Here is a 17,165-nt window from a genome sequence, read left to right as displayed (position 1 = left end):
TCCTAACGACCTAACGGGAGGCGCTAGCTTTCAAATTACTACCTGGGCGCCGGCATAGTTGAGGTGTATGAGGCACCCATTCTACTGCAGCACCGCTTCCGTCCAAATGACCTGCTTCGCTACAAACACTTCACAACAGCCCATTTTCCTATAGAGCTCTTGCAGAATTCTGCAACGAGAATATTGTTCTGTAATTTGAGACTCTCCCGTCCAATCTGCCTGGAGTCTGGAAAAAGCTGAGACGTTTATAGGTGAGACAAGGGATTCATCTTTTAACCTTCTGCCACTCAGTACAGTTTTCTATCTACTTCTATGGTGTAAATTATAGAGTGAGGTATTTTACCAACTTAATTTACTTTACCAAACTGCCATTAGGCAATTGAGGCCAAGTGTCCCAGGTGGGGGTGGAGCTCCGGTGGGTGGGCAGGGCTTATCATGGTCGAGGTGGAGCTTCCTTTGCGGGAGCCTTTTTATTAAAATGTATAAAGGGGGGTGCCTGGAAAGGGCATTGCTAGCCCCAAAGATCAGTGGCACGTGCCCTGGATCTATTCTGGGGTGCCCATGCTGGGAGCTGTGGTGCATCAATTGGGTTATGCTGGGTGCTGTGGTGCCTCTATGTGGGCATGCTGAGTGCTGTGATACATTAATGGGGGGTATACTGGTTGCTGTGGCGCCTCTGTGGGGGTTGTTGGGTGCTGTTGTGCCTCTATCGGGGCATTCAGGGAGCTGTGGTTCTTCTATGGGGTGCCTCAATGGGAGGCCCATGGATACATGGGAGGGGGTCCACTAGAAGGTGAGGAAATGCTATGGGGGGACTGCCAGACAAACAGCCAGCAGGGCAGCCTGCAATCAGAAAGCCAGTCCAGCCAGCACAGAAGCCAGGTAACTCTGCCTGGTTATGTTTAAGTGACACTGCCTATTTATGTGATATGCTGCAATTTTTTCATTTTTATTAATGGAGAGGGGGCATCATCCAACATTTTGCTGGGCAGATCTACTTAGACTGCATTCTGACCAAATTCTTGGCCACACCCATTTTCTGGCAGGAGTGCCCAAAAGTGCCCCCTTAGGATCCTAGCAACGCCCCCTGGTGCCTGGGCACTCAGAGCCCCAAGCAAACTCCTCCCAAGCACGTGCCTGGCCTTTTTGATAAAACCCGGAACTGGAAGAATGCTATTCCGTCATCAAGTAACTTGCTAAAGTCATGCAGAGGTTAAACAACACGAAACAAAAAAAAGGCTAATTCAGACAGGCTTCAGCTTCCCTCACATTAAACATTTCATTCAAATGTTTAACAATCTATATATTGCTTTCAGTTCCAAGCCAAAATGTCTTGCGTTGTTACAAAATGATACAAAGTGAGGTCAGCAGGAGGGATGTAACCACCAAACACGTTTCTTGTAGGCTTTTATAACTGGTATTGATTGTGTGAGTCTGGTGTTATAAAACCATCGATTGTGCACACGTATTTGCTGTCTTCTTCCTCTGCTGATGTAAACAGGTTCACTGCTCTTTTTAAAGGAGGGCTGAGGATGAATAAAGCAAAAAGCCCAGTCAATGCAGCACCATAAGATATGGTCCACCGACGTGGACCCTAACCCTAAGAAGAAGAATTACCATCGTACGTGGGAACAGCGAGGGACAGAACCCTGATTTACAAACACAGAAATTCATGACTGCCCCTAACTCAATAAGTGGTATGCAGCCATCACTTCTTGCCACAGAGTAACCACCAAAAGCCTTATTACCACCTTAACTTCAGCCTTCAGTGTTTTTTCACCTTAAGCAACTTTCACCTCCCATTTATTTGCCAATAACTTTATCACTACTCATCACAACAAAATGATCTACATGTTTTTTTTCAGCCACCATTTAGGCTTTCTTTGGGTGGTACATTTTGTTAAGAATTATATTATACTAAATGCATTTTAACGGGAATAATAAGAAAAAAAATTGAAAAGATTTCGGCCATTATAGTTTTAAAATAATACATGCTACCATAATTAAAACCCACATTTTTTATTTGCCCATTTGTCCCGGTTACATACAGTAGTTACATAGTTATTTGGGTTGAAAAAAGACATACGTCCACCGAGTTCAACCAGAACTCATTTATACATCCATTTAAACATCATTTAAATTATTTCCCTATCACAATGTATGGCGCCAATATTTTATTTGGAAATAAAGGTGCATTTTTTCAGCTTTGGGTCCATCACTATTTACAAGCTCGTAATTTTAAAAAATAATAGTAATAAGAATATACCCTCTTGACATGCATATTAAAAAAAAAAGTTCAGAGCCTAAGGTAACTGTTTTTTTTAATTGTATTTCTTTAATTTTTTTTTTTAGCAAAAGTTTTATAGGAGTGTGTGGGAAGTACTTAGTTAATTATAAATATAAGTGATTATGTTTATTAAAAAAAATGTATGTAGGTGTAATTTCTCTATTAGTCTTTTTTTTTTAGGCGTTCTACAAGCGTACTACAGTATGTACGCTTACAGGAAGTGAAGAGGGGATGTGTAATTTAGAACGATTGTGGTTTCTTGTAGAAGCCAGCGATTGTTCTAATGGCAACTTAGATCAATGAATGGGAACTGTGTTCCCATTCCTTGATCTCCTGGCTAAGGGGCGGCAGCAGGAGCGCGTGTGGGAGCGTGCGCAATTGGCCATGGCAGCGAGAGGCAGCAGGGGCAGCTCTTTGGACGTAGCAGCCACGTCCAAAAGGTTTAAGTAGTAACCAACCATGCAGGTTGGGTGGCTAGAAGGGAAAAGTCAACACGTGGCTTTCAACCCTGAGGGGTAACTTGCAAGGGGAAGCAAATCCTCCAACCACCCCTTTGCAAAGCACCCTTGTACCCATCTTGAGGAACAAGGGCCTATTTCCCACCTTTGTGTCCTCTAGAAAAGGAGGTCATGGCAATAGAACGGGGAGGGGTGGTGGGATTATTATTGATTTATAAAGCGCCAATATATTCCACGGCACTGTACAGAGTGGGAAAGAGACATGGGGTACATAATAATACAGACAACAACAAATACAAAACATAGACATTGGTACATGATACAGAATTGGTAGACAACACAGTAATTAGTGACAAATGCAATACGATGAACAAAATGTGTAGCAAATTCCAGGATACAAAAGGGTGAGAGAGCACTTCCCTTGCGAGCTTGCAATCTAAAGGATTATGTGGACAGTTGTTTTTTTTTTTTACTCTTATTTGTTGTCTTGACCCATGATGATATGGGCTGTACCAGCGTATGTGCTGGCATAATTCTATAAAACATTTAGGGCAAAGTCACAAGCAGCCTGGAAGATAATGCCAGCATTTAGCAACTTCCCCATGATGACTAAGGAAGAAAATATCATTAAAACATGTTACGAACATTGTTATTTATGACAAGCTGTGTACAAGTGTGGGAAGAAAAAAACACTAGTATGATTTTCTGATTAAAGGAGTGTAGTGCTGAGTCTGCTGACTGAGGAGGAAGGGTGGGGGGCTTCTCCCTGTTCTCTACAAACCACGCATGCGCAGAATGCCCCCAGCCATGAGAGCGTGATCCAGGGGATACGCAGATGGGACAGAGCATGTTCTTTTGTCTGCGGTTGGGGTGACAGTCAGTGGCCTAACAGAGGAGACTCCAAGACACTCATATTCTATGGGGGTCTGGATGAAGCCCTAAGTAAGAGGAGCTGTCAGCCATACTATCTCAGGAAAAAAAAATATATAAGTAGATAAATACTTGCTCTACTTACATAAAACATGCATTGCACTGTCCACGTTATGATTCCTGTGAATTTTATAAAGGAAAAGTAGAGAATGCTATTCTAGACAGTTTCCATATTTACTGTGACTACTTTGAAGCCAGCTGTGATGTAATATCTGCCCTTAGTCTCCTCTGCCTGATTTGCCCACCCTTCACTATAGAAAGTGCATTGTTTCAGCCTGAGACATTTTGGCCAGAGAGGAAGAAAGGTGTGGGAGGGGAAAACAGGAGGAAAAGAGGCTTCAGCCAATCAGGCTGCATTAGTTAAGTCTGATGGGAAGTAGAGAAGCAAAAAAAGACAACCCAGCATGCCCTGCAACTTCTCTTTTGTGTACCAAATTTTCTGTGTACCAAATAAGAGTCATGTAAACTGGGGAATGATAATTTATCAACAAGAAAAGTAATAGTGATTTTAACTTTTGGATTGCCTAATTAGCATCCTTATTACTTGTTTACCAGATAAAAATAAAAAATTGATTTTATGTCCGACAGTTACCCTTTAACTTTCCAACCTCAATTGGCAGGGACATCAATACACTCCTTTAGGCAGAGAATCGTACTCATGATTTTTTTTTCCCCACACTTGTACCCAGCTTGTCATAAATAAAAGGGTTAGTAAAATGTTTCAATTTCATTTTCTTCCTAAACCATGGGAAACTTGTCAAATGCTGGCAGCACCTCCCAGTTGCTCGCGTCATTGCCCTAAATGTTTTTTAGAATTTTTCCCTCCGCCTCAGGCTTCCTCTAACTTTCCCAGCAGACACCCAGTGGGGTAGAGCTGGGGCTCTTGCTTTAGAAGAGCATGAACTGCAAGGGTTGCATTGTGAAAAGCTGAAGTGTGTAAAAGTTGAAAATAATCCACTTACTCTTCCTCCATTTTTCGGGGGCAGTAAGCTTGTATAGCAGCAGCCTTGCTGTTCAGGATCTATGGGTCCTGCCCATCACAAGCCCCTTGTGAGTATCCCCAATGTAGCTTCCCTTGTCCCAATGCTTTTGGGGGGACTTATGCCTCGGCCTTAACTACCTCAGACCGCTCCACGCCAATTGGCATGGACGGCACTGGATGCGACGGCAGCCCTGGAACCGCCTAACGCCAATCGGTGTAAGGTCCTGAGGGCATGTTTTGCAGGAGATTGTGCACACCGATACGTACGCATCTACGCTTGGATGACGGAGCTCTGCTCCGCCTTCATTCTCCCAGCGCCGATCGCTCCTAGGAGACTGTTAGATGGTGAAACTGCTATCTGTTTACTTAGTACAGCACTGTGATCTAAGGCAGTGCTGTACTGGGGACAGCCGTGTGACACGGCTGTCCCCCTGGGAGACACTGCAGTGATCGGCTGTCATAGGCTGATGTCTATGACAGCTAATCACAGTGATTAACTGGCAGGGGGAGGGAGGGAGGGCTGGATACATTTTTTTAAAAAAAATACACAAATGTATTAATAAAATAAACATATAAATACAGCATATTGTTTTGTTTAATTTTGTGAAAGGAACATTAGAGAAAACACCTTACCTGCTCTCTGTTTTATCCTTCACTGCTCACTTTGCTTGTTATCAGCCCTGATAAAATCCCAGACTGAGCATTCAGTCTGGCTTTGCTCAGGAAAGCAAAGCCATTATAGCTGAGTCATTATAGCAGAGCCAGAAGGGGCAGGATTGGGCTTGAAAAGACATCCGACAGAGAAGACAGACTCAGCTATAATTATTCTTGAGCAAAGCCAGACTGAATGCTCAGTCAGGGATTTTATCAGGGCTGATAACAGGCATGCTGAGCAGTGAAGGATGAAACAGGAAGCAGGGTAGGTGTTTTCTCTAATGTTCCTACTGATATATATGGTAAAATACATGAGAGTGCTTCATCTCTGGTTCATTTTAAGTGGTGTGGAAGTGATGATGTCAAGATAGGACGAGCGTGGTGGCTGATCAAGTGGAATGAATGGGCGAGTGTCAAGGAGGACGCACAGAATAACTACTAAGAGACAGAACCCAGAGGACATAAATAAAGGGGTTTACTAGGGTCTGTATGCATTTTCTTTCCTTGTAAAATTAACCTTTTCCTGCACCTGGGCATCAGCAGATATCTGAACTTAAAGTGACACTAAAGCGGAAAAAAAACTCATGATATAATGAATTGGTTGTGTAATAGGGATAATTAATAGAAGCAAAGAAATAGTGTCATATTTTTATTTTTAGGTATATCGTTTTTTTTTATAACATTGCGGCAGAGGTCACACTTGTCTTTCAGTTTCTACACTTTTCAGAAAACTGAGGCAGGGAACACACTTGTCGTACGCGTTTTGATATGTATGCGTTTCCGCGGTTCCGCGTTTGCGTTTCCGCGTTTGCGTTTCCGCGTTTTGCCGTTTTCGCGTTTTTCCGTTTTTTTTTTTTTTTTTTTTTTTCCTCATTCATGACAGGGATGCTTTTCTGACATCATTTCCCGTGGAAGTGTTTTCATTGTGTGGTAGAAAAGGTCACACAGTGGTAGTGAAGATGTTCCCTAGCATTCCCCGCCAGATACCCCGATCTTCCCTAGCATTCCCCGCCAGATACTCCTACTCCTCCGGTTCCCATCTGCCAACAAAACCCCTGCTCTTTGCACGCCAAATCCTCCTGCTCTTCTCCACCGCTCCCCGCCCGCCGATCAGCTCCTACATAAAAAAAAAATGTATGCCACTCACCCACAAGGCAAAGCAGTCCATTTGGCGTGCGGTGGAGAAGAGCAGGAGGATTTGGCGTGCAAAGAGCAGGGGTTTTGTCGGCAGGTGGGAACCGGAGGAGTAGGAGTATCTGGCGGGGAATGCTAGGGAAGATCGGGGTATCTGGCGGGGAATGCTAGGGAACATCTTCACTACCACTGTGTGACCTTTTCTACCACACAATGATATGTATGGTATGGACAAACCAGTCCAGCACACTCAATGGCGCTTCTTTTCTTTGCCGCCAACGGAGAGAGGAAGGGGAAACACGTCACAAACCCTAATTTGAATAGCCGCACATGTTACCCGCAGGCGATTCTGTGCTGTAGAGGAATCGCCTGCATACCGTACAAATATCTCCGGAAAAAAGCAGAAAGGATAGCGATTTCAAAACGCACATTAAAAACGCTATCCTACACGCAATAAATATTACGTTTTCTAGCCTCCTATTATTTAACATTATATGCGGCAGTATGGTAATTTGTGCGTTTTGACTAGTGCGGCAAAACGCGCAGAAACGCATGTAGTGTGTTCCCTGCCTGAAAGACAAATGTGACCTCTACCGTACAACAGCTAATGTAATTTATAGAGAAAACTGACAAATTGCGCAAGATGTCAGTTTTTTTTCTGCATGCGAAATCTGCATTAAAGTGTGACCTAGCTCATTGATTAACATGAGTTCTCAGTTGAAGTCAGTTTTTCTGTGCAGAAAACGCGTACGAAAGCCGGTAAGTGTGACCCCTGCCTTCATCATTCTCTAATAATTGCAGTTTCCAGAATACACTCAGCATTTAAATGATTTCACAGAGCAAGCTACTGACCCTTTGAACTTTTCTCTGCAGAAAAACCATAAACAAAGAGGAAACAATAAAAGACAGTTGAGATAAGAGCTTCAAAAGACAGTGCTGTCCACATAAAGTCAGAGTTTACAGAAGCTCCTTTGCATAGTTTCCAACTGTCCCTCTTTTGGAGGGACAGTCCCTGTTTGGGAACCCTGTCCCACTGTCCCTCTTTCTTCCTCATTTGTCCCTGTTTCAGGACATATGTACAGACCTATGTAAATATATGTATTTTTTTTGTGTGTGAAAAATGTGTTAAATTGACTCTAAACTTTATTCCCATGATTTAAATTGATATATTTCTTATTTCCATGTGTTAATATGAAGGAAAATGGCCCAGGATAGAGAGGACCAGTGTGGTCTGAATAATAAAACAACATATTTTGCTTATAAAATCTTTATGGTATGCCTGACTAGCGGTGTGTCAGAGACGTGACTAGGGGTGTGTCGGGGCATGGCTTAAAGAGGAACTCCAGTGAAAATAATGTAATAAAAAAAGTGCTTCATTTTTACAATAATTATGTATTAATGATTTAGTTAGTGTTTGCCCATTGTAAAATATTTTAAATCCCTGATTTACATTCTGACATTTATCACATGGTGACATTTTTACTGCTGGCAGGTGATGTAGCTGCTGCATGCTTTTTTGGCAGTTGGAAACAGCTGTAAACAGCTATTTCCCACAATGCAACAAGGTTCACAGACAGGAAACTGCCAAGAGTACGTACTCAGAATTTCTTTGTGGGAGGGGTTTCACCACAATATCAGTCATACAGCACCCCCTGGTGCCCCCTGGTGGTCTGTTTGTGAAAAGGAATAGATTTCTCAGGGGTATCAGCTACTGATTGGGATAAAGTTCAATTCTTGGTCAGAGTTTCTCTTTAAGTGTCCCTCTTTCTTATCTCAAAATGTTGGGAGGTATACCTTTGCATAGATAACAACTTGAAGTTTCTTGAGGGCTCGTTTCCACTGTAGCGGTGCGTAATCGCCTGGATTCCACCGCAGAAGAAATCGCATGCAGGTGCGTTTTTTTACGCGTTATTTTACGCGATTACGCATGCGATTTCGCATAGGTTAGGCTATGTGCGTTTTTAACCATGTCACTGCCTGTGTTAATTTACATTGGTTCCTATGCGGAATCGCATGCGTAATCACGTAAAATAACGCGTAAAAAACGCATGCGATTTCCCTATTAAATACATTAGCAACGATTCGCATGCATTCCACTAGCAGGCGAATTCGTTGGCTCTTTTGTGCGTTTTTTCACCGCTCATAAAAACGCACCACGCAAACGCTACAGTGGAAACAGGACCATTCACTTGCATTACATGTGCGAATCTGCATGCGTTGGACGCATGCAGATTCGCGATAGTGGAAACGAGCCCTAACTCTTCCTGTACTGGAAACAATATAAGACTCATATCTGTGCTAATAATGCTTTATTTAGCAGTACTACACATACAAATCATTATATCATAAGTTTATCTTTACTTCAGATTCCCTTTAAAACACAATTGCTGTGGCAAAAGAATTTCCACTTTTTCGCAGAGCTGCAAGGTGGGGGAGGGGGGGGGGTATACAGGGAGCCGGTGTTATGTGCTAGCGGTATATAACCATATATTTTCACACTTATTCTGCGGATGCCATTATGGAATACAGAAAAGGCAATGAACAATGAAATGACCTACTTACAAACATAAATCCCCTGCAAGTAACATGATAAAGTACACATTCATCTACAACTGATGCCTGCATAACTGTACTTTATGAGATGCAAGCATCATAGAAATGGGAAAAGTGGTCTCTGTCCATTAATATGATTATTAAAATTACATCAGCTGAGTAAACCTCAATGACACAAAGAAACTAGTACACATACATATTCAGAGAGCAGTAATCTATGGTAGCCAATCAGATTTAAGCATGTGCTGTCTGATAGGACTGCTTGAGACAGGTTACAGTGCATATATTCCTTGCTGCTGCATACTGTATGTTTTGCTCTGTATTTCTCTATGTTAGGCCCCATTTGGACTTAATCGGTTGCTCTCAGTTATAACTAAGGCCCCTTCACTACTATCACTACACTATGGTTAAAGAGACACTGAAGCGGAAAAAAAAAATGATGATATTATGATTTGTATGTGTAGTACAGCTAAGAAATAAAACATTAAGATCAGATACATCAGTCTAATTGTTTCCAGTACAGGAAGAGTTGAGAAACTCCAGTTGTTATCTCTATGCAAACAAGCCATTAAGCTCTCCGACTAAGTTAGTCGTGGAGAGGGCTGTTATCTGACTTTTATTATCTCAACTGTAAGTGAACTGTTTACTTTTTCTCTGCTAGAGGAGAGTTCATTACTTCACAGACTGCTCTGAAAGAATCATTTTGATTGCTGAGTGTTTTGTAATCTGCACATATTATAGAATAATGCAATGTTAGAAAAAACACTATATACCTGAAAATAAAAGTATGAGAATATTTTCTTTGATGCTGATCTCCTAGTAATTATTCATAGTACACAACCAATTCACTATATCATATATTTTTTTCCCGCTTCAGTGTCTCTTTAAATCGTTAATAGTTAATTAGCTTCATTGATGTCATTGTATGGCAGTCAGAGTGTGTGCTCCAGTGCTGCTGGCCTAGCAGTGATAAACCGAAAGCTGTTCAGTGATTAACCCCTTCACTATCACTACACTATTGTTAAATCATTAATTAGCTTGATGTCATTTGTGTGACAGTCAGGGTGTGTGCTGCAGGCAGCTGCTATGTGTCTGTGTGTGTGCTGAGCACAGACCAGGCCAGCTGCTGCCTGCTGGCCAGCTATTAGCCTTAGGTATAGGTTAGGTTAGGGATTAGGGGATAGGATTACTGTGTTGTTGTGTAGTTGGTACTGTAGTACTGAAGTCAGTGTGCTAGTAATTGTTAGAGTAGTAGTACTACTGTGTTAGCTTCCTACAGAACTGCTGTGCTGTGAGCAGTGCCAGTGTGACAGTTAGTGTGTCTTCTCCTCTGCTGTCTGACTGTCACTCGGCACTTGCCACGTGTCACTTGCCACGTGTAACGTGGTAAGTGCCACGTGACACGTGGAAAGTGTCACGTGACTCATGCTAAGTGCCATGTGACACGTGCCAAGTGCCACGTGACACGTGGAAAGTGTCACGTGACTCATGCTAAGTGCCATGTGACACGTGCCAAGTGCCACGTGACACATGCTAAGTGCCAATTGCAACGTGCCACGTCCAGCATGCTCCTGGCACACATTACACCTTCTGCTGCTGCATTGCCCTTCTCCTGCTGCCTGTGCAGCTCCCACCTCCAGGCCAGGGTGCCACAGGCCACTGCTGCTGTGCTGATACCACCTATATTTAACCCAAAACACAATTGCTGCATAATTTTTTGGAGGTGTCTTGGCTGAAAACTGTCATGTCCCAGTTGTGCCGTTGGACTTTGGACACAATGTGGGCTGCACGACCGCTGTCTGGATCCTAGGCCTAATGTTAATTGACAGATATTTTTTTGGGGGGGAGGGGATTTTAAGTGTTCCCCTTTACAAAATAATGATGCTACATGCCTCATATACCCTAGAAAAACGTTTTTAAAGCAATTTAAAGGCCACTTCAAGTTTTTCTATCTGGATGTCCGAATTTGCCTGGATATCCCGGATACTAGGGTCAGATATCCGATTCGGATTCGGATTGGAAAATTTTGAAATCGAATATCTGACCCGGATCGGATATCTGGGTATCCGGATCCGGTTCAATCCGGACTTTGAAAAGGGAGGCTGGCACCACCAGAAGTAGAAAAGTAAAAATTAGCTCTTTATTGATCAGTCATAAAATGACAGCATGGTCAAAAATAAGGCTTTGGCGGCGACAGCCCGCTGTTTCGAGCTGTTATAGCTCTTTCTCAAGCCGAACAATACATACAATGTTAGCAACAATGACCACACCCTTATATACTGGTCTATGCATCAATTAGCCAATCATTTAAAAATCAGAAACACCAATCAGAGTGCAAGGACATGTGGATGGACCTGATGGGGAACAGGCAGTGTGTGATGTCATCAAAACATACCTCCCAGTCAGCTGACCAAGGACAGCCCATCGCAGCATGGTAGGGAAAGTTCCACATGTAAAAGCAGGAAGTGCATTGTAAACAAAGATCACATGCACCAATAGGGACAGGCTCCAACAGCCCACCCATCAGTAATTAGTGATGTGGGATATTTACTATGATAAGCGGCAACTATTATGCTGTGCTAGGAGGTGTGGAGGAGTGGTTGGGATCATTATAATATTTTTGAATACTCTGATACTTTTTGCAGTGATGTGTTTTCTCTCTTTCTTTTTCTTTAGTCCCTGTGAGCTGATGGAGGGAAGAACTTTGTGGCCTGGTGAGAATTGTTCTTTCTAGCTATGCGATTTCCACGTGTATAATGTTGTGCATTACCGTATTTCGCGCCGTATAAGACGCTCCGGAATATAAGACGCACCCAGGTTTAGAGGGCAAAAGCCAGGGGAAAAAAAATTATATATATAGATATATATATATATCTATATATATAACCTGGTGCGTCCATATTCCAGAGGCGTCTTGTACATGTTATCCCCCACATGGTGTCTGCCAATGTGTCCTGTGTGCCCCTTCTCCCCATGTGTCCTGTCTCCCCAGGTGTCCTTCTGTGTCCGTCTCCCTATGGGTCCTGTGTGCCCCTTCTCCCCCATGTGTCCTGACCACTCCTTCTCCTCATATGTCCTGTCTGCCCCATGTGGTGCCCTATCTCCCATCTCTCCCATGTGTCCTTCTCCCCCATGTGCCCTATCTCCCCCATGTGTCCTTCTCCCCATGTGTCCTGTCTCTTCAGTGTCCGTGTCCTCTTGTGTTATTTTATGTCCCCCTTCATGTGCCACAGCTCTCCCCATTGAAATCATGCTGCCCGCCATGCGTGCGTCTCCCCGGGTCACCCCCCCCCCCCCGCGCGCGCGCGTCTCGCTATCCCCGTTGTACATACTGTATGTCCCCCAGTGTCAGCAGCAGCAGCGGCGGCGGAGGCTTACCAGATCCATGCCGCCGCGATGACTGCAGACACCCGGCTACTCCATGTGTTTCCTCTACTGTGCGGCTACTGATGACGCAATCAGTACAAGCCGCGCAGTAGAGGAAACACATGAAGTAGCCGGGTGTCTGCAGTCATCGCGGCGGCATGGATCTGGTAAGCCTCCGCCGCCGCTGCTGCTGCTGACACTGGGGGACATATGTACAACGGGGAGAGACACGCGGGGGGGGGGGGGAGAATGACCCGGGGAGACGCACGCATGGCGGGTGGGCAAGAATTTATTACATGGGGAGAGCTGTGACACTCGGAGAGCAGGCCAGGCCCAGCAGGGACACAGGCAGGGAATCCCCAATGGTGGCGGGTCGGCGGTTCGTATCGGCGGGCGTTCGCAAGTTGGGGATTCCCTGCCTTTGCCGTATAAGACGCAGGGACTTTTTCTCCCCATTTTTGGGGGAGAAAAAGTGCGTCTTATACGGCAGCAAATACGGTAGTTCTAGGCGTGACTTGATTTGAGTTCTGCCATGATGCTATGCATTATATCCTCTTTTTGTGCATCCATTTAGTATGCGCCCGGGAGGCATTTTTGCGTTGTTTTTTCGCATTAACATGGCATTGGTATGAACAGTATGCGACTATGTTGCGTTCAGTACCACGCGTTATGCGACTTTTTGTACGCGTCCATTATAGAGTTATGCGGCCAGGGGGCGTTTTTACGTCGGTTTGTACGCATTATTATTGCGTTGGCATTAGTAGCGGTATGCGGTTTTCTAGCGTCCATTATTACGCATTATGCGTCTTTTTGTACGCATCGTTTTGATAATGCGTTTGGATGGTGAGTTACGGCGGCTATTATGCATTAATATCGCGTCTATAGGACGCATATTATGCGGACATTTGTACACGTATACCATGCCATATTATGATGGGTGGGCTGTTGGAGCCTGTCCCTATTGGTGCATGTGATCTTTGTTTACAATGCACTTCCTGCTTTTACATGTGGAACTTTCTCTACCATGCTGCGATGGGCTGTCCTTGGTCAGCTGACTGGGAGGTATGTTTTGATGACATCACACACTGCCTGTTCCCCATCAGGTCCATCCACATGCCCTTGCACTCTGATTGGTGTTTCTGATTTTGAAATGATTGGCTAATTGATGCATAGACCAGTATATAAGGGTGTGGTCATTGTTGCTAACATTGTATGGGTTGTTCGGCTTGAGAAAGAGCTATAACAGCTCGAAACAGCGGGCTGTCGCCGCCAAAGCCTTATTTTTGACCATGCTGTCATTTTATGACTGATCAATAAAGAGCTAATTTTTACTTTTCTACTTCTGGTGGTGCCAGCCTCCTTTCTACATTTGACTACTGAGGATACTGAGGATACAGGGATCCAAGGCTTGGGCACACAACAGTTCCTTCCTATGGATGAGTGCTCCTCCAACTTCTGTTTTTGATCGGACTTTGAAAAGGGGTATCTGAGCAGCACTGATAGCGGCTGCTGCTAGCAGCGGCTTTAAAAATTCAGGAATCCGCCTGGAGTCCTGGTGGACTCTGTTGGTGGTGGCGGAGAAGGCAGTTAATCGGCCTGCAGGCAGAGATGTTGTGTGGGGAGCGACTTAGTCTTGGGACAGGCAGTGGCACAGCGTGCAGGCAGAGATGCTGTGTGTGGGGACTGACTTAGTCTTCTGGCAGGCATCCGTGGTCAGATGGACCCTTGGCCCAACGCTGTGTGCCAGAGATGTCACCACTTGCCTTTCAACATCACAGTACAGTTAAGGTATCGTCTTTTTTGAGAAATAATTGCGGCCTGGTATCTTACACTGCGGTGTGTGGCTTTGCTTTTGTGTGCTGCTTTTCCTCAGGTGGTAATCCCATTGCAGTTTGTGCTTTTTGTAATCATGTGCTTTCGTAAGGTAGTTGTCCCTACGCAGGTCTTGGTCTTTCCACGGCTCAATTTTCGGTGGCAGAGAGTACAGATAGCATTGCTCTCATCTGAGGCAGACACACACAGAAAATTTCCACACCACTGAGTCCTGGGGTGATGGCACTTTGGCGTTGGTGGCCGACTGAGTTTTAGGGGGGGTGCCAGAATCACAGCAGGAGGAGGAAAATATGTCACACTCCTGTCAGGAAGCTGAGAAAGATGAGGTGTTCTGTGTTAAATAGTCAACTACGTCCTGACAATATTGGATGTTGATGGCACATGCGTTCTTCTGAACACTGTACTTTGGTCGAAGGCTGCACAAAATCACGACAGCACGATCTTGAACAGACCTGCCAGGTGGCCTGCCTCTGGCTCTGCCTTTTGTTTTGTCCATATTGGGGAGGATGAAGTGAAAGGTATGCACTGACTTGACTAATACAATGTACGGTTACACAGGTGCAGTGAACAGGTATGCAGTGACTGCTGGTACAGCAATGTGCGGTTACACAGATGCAGTGAACAGGTTGCAGTGACTGGTATTACAAATGTGCAGCTGCCTGTCACACACACACACACACACACAGGTACCCTGAACAGGTGCAATGACTGGTGGTATTAACAATGTGTGCGCTCACGTAGGTATATGTAGGTAGGTGCACTGAACAGTGAACAGGTGCAGTGATTGGGATTACAAATGTGCAGCTGCCTGTCACACAAACAGGTAGTCACTGAATGTGTTGGGCCTGGTGGTGGCACAGTAGGAATTAAGGTGCCAAAGGCCAGCTGACACTGACTGACAGGGCTGTATATAATGCAAGTGGGCCACAAAAAAAAAAAAATAGATCACCAGAACAACATTAGCTCTCAAAAGAGCTGTTGAGGGGTGGTTTTTTTAGCGATAAGAATAAGCAAGGAGCAAGCTAACAAGCCTACAAGAGCCTAACGAAGCTATCCCTATGTGTGTCTGCAGCAGCTCTCCCTTCTCTAATTACTGCAGGCACACGAGTGAGTCCAATGCCTCACGCTGCCTGCCTTTTATAAGGAGGGGTGGGGCTCCAGGAGGGATTGTAGCCTGATTGGCTACAATGTGCCTGCTGACTGTGATGTAGAGGGTCAAAGTTGACCCCAATGATGCACTATGGGGGCAAACCGAACTTCCGCAAAAGTTTGCGGTTCTCCGCGATCGCGAACCACGGAAGTTCGCCGGCAAACAGTTCGGGCCATCTCTACTTACCGTACCTCCTGTGGCCCAGCGTCTGACTTTGCTTGCCTGTTATCCTCCCGTTCTAAGGGTCCTGGTCAGCACGGTTGGGGCTCTCTTACCCAGACATACTACAGTGCGCATGTGCAGAATGTGTCTTGGCGCGGGAGTGCACGCTTAAAGTACTTGGGGTCCCCGGCTAGTGTGGTCACTATGTGCCCAAGTGGACATGCTGAGCATGCGCAGTGTGGTATGTCTGGGTCAGAGGCGCTGACCAGGACCCCTAGAATGGGAAGGATAACGAACAAATGGAGGCAGATGCCGGGCTACGGGAAGTGCGGTAAGCATATGTACAACTACCCTCACACACACACACACAGGGCTTGTTCACACTAGGGGCGTTTTTCAAGCGCAGGCGATTTTCAAAATCGCCCACAACATGCTTGTGCAATGATTCTTTGTGAGAAGGCTCATATCAGTTTTGTCCGCTTTGCGCTCCGCAAAGCAGTGCCTGTACCATTTTTGGGGTGATTTTGCTCTAATGGAAGGTATAGGAAGAGTGCTAAACGCTCACAAAATCGCATTGTGCAACGATTGCGTTCGCGATTTTAAGAATAAATAAATTGTATTTATTCTTTTCCGGGTCAAAGAGTTCACTTGCATCAGGGAGTGAATTAAAAAAATCGCTCTGCAAAATCGCTTTAGAAAAGCGCTTTAAAAAAACACGGCACGCTGGCAAGTGCCCGGAGGCGCTAAAAAAAAAAAAACGCAAAATGCTTGCCTTTGCGATTTCAACTTTAGATGTGAACAGAGCCTCAGAGTGTCAATTTGAGGATATTTTTAATTGGTATCCTTTAATTGGAAAGTGTATTTGCCACAATTACAGATGCGTTTAGCACTGGATTTCTTAATTTCCCGATTATCTTTTAGACACCCTGTTTAAACTTTGTCACAAGTTTCCAGTGTTGTGAATGAGTTTCTGTTCGCTGTTGTCTCTCTGGGGGGGAAAGATGTACAGTGTATATCATTCTTTTCAGATGAACTCCCAAGGGGCGAGCGCTGTGAAAATACAATGAATGTTCTGTATTTGCACATTATTCTAGTCTTCTGTCTCCTATGTCTCGCCATGCATTAATAATGAAACTAATCACACGCATCAGTAATAAGATGTACAAGGCACAGGGCTGCCTGGAATGATAATACATCTCACCTTCTGCATCAGCTTGGAATCACTTCAAAGTACAATGCCACAGTCCTATAGTATAAAACATACTGCGCATGTGTAGCACGTGGGCGGCCGTTGGCACAGGAAGAGGATGGGGTCAGAGGGCGGGCGTGTGTGCTGGCAGGTGCGTGCATGCGCGCTTACATGTGGAGGTAGCGGCAGTCACAGGGGCGGGAGGGGAGGGGGGTTGTGAGGAAGGCCTAGAGCCTGATATATTAACGGGCTTAGATCTACTAGTATGTATGATATGCCTCAATAAGTATAATATGTATATGGTAAAGTCCCGGTTATCTGGAACTTAAGCAACCGGCACTCTCATGTAACTGGCAATTACCTGGAGGCCATTGTGGTGGGCCCCTCTCTCTCTCCCTGCTATGCAGAGCATACTCCATATGGCTCCTGATGCTTATTTGGTGTAAGGAAAAGAGGGGGTCACTCAC

The sequence above is a fragment of the Hyperolius riggenbachi genome, chromosome 4 (genome assembly GCF_040937935.1).
Source record: "Hyperolius riggenbachi isolate aHypRig1 chromosome 4, aHypRig1.pri, whole genome shotgun sequence".
NCBI lineage: Eukaryota > Metazoa > Chordata > Amphibia > Anura > Hyperoliidae > Hyperolius > Hyperolius riggenbachi.
The sequence above is the reverse complement of the archived record's forward strand: the minus strand, read 5'-3'. Positions refer to the sequence as shown.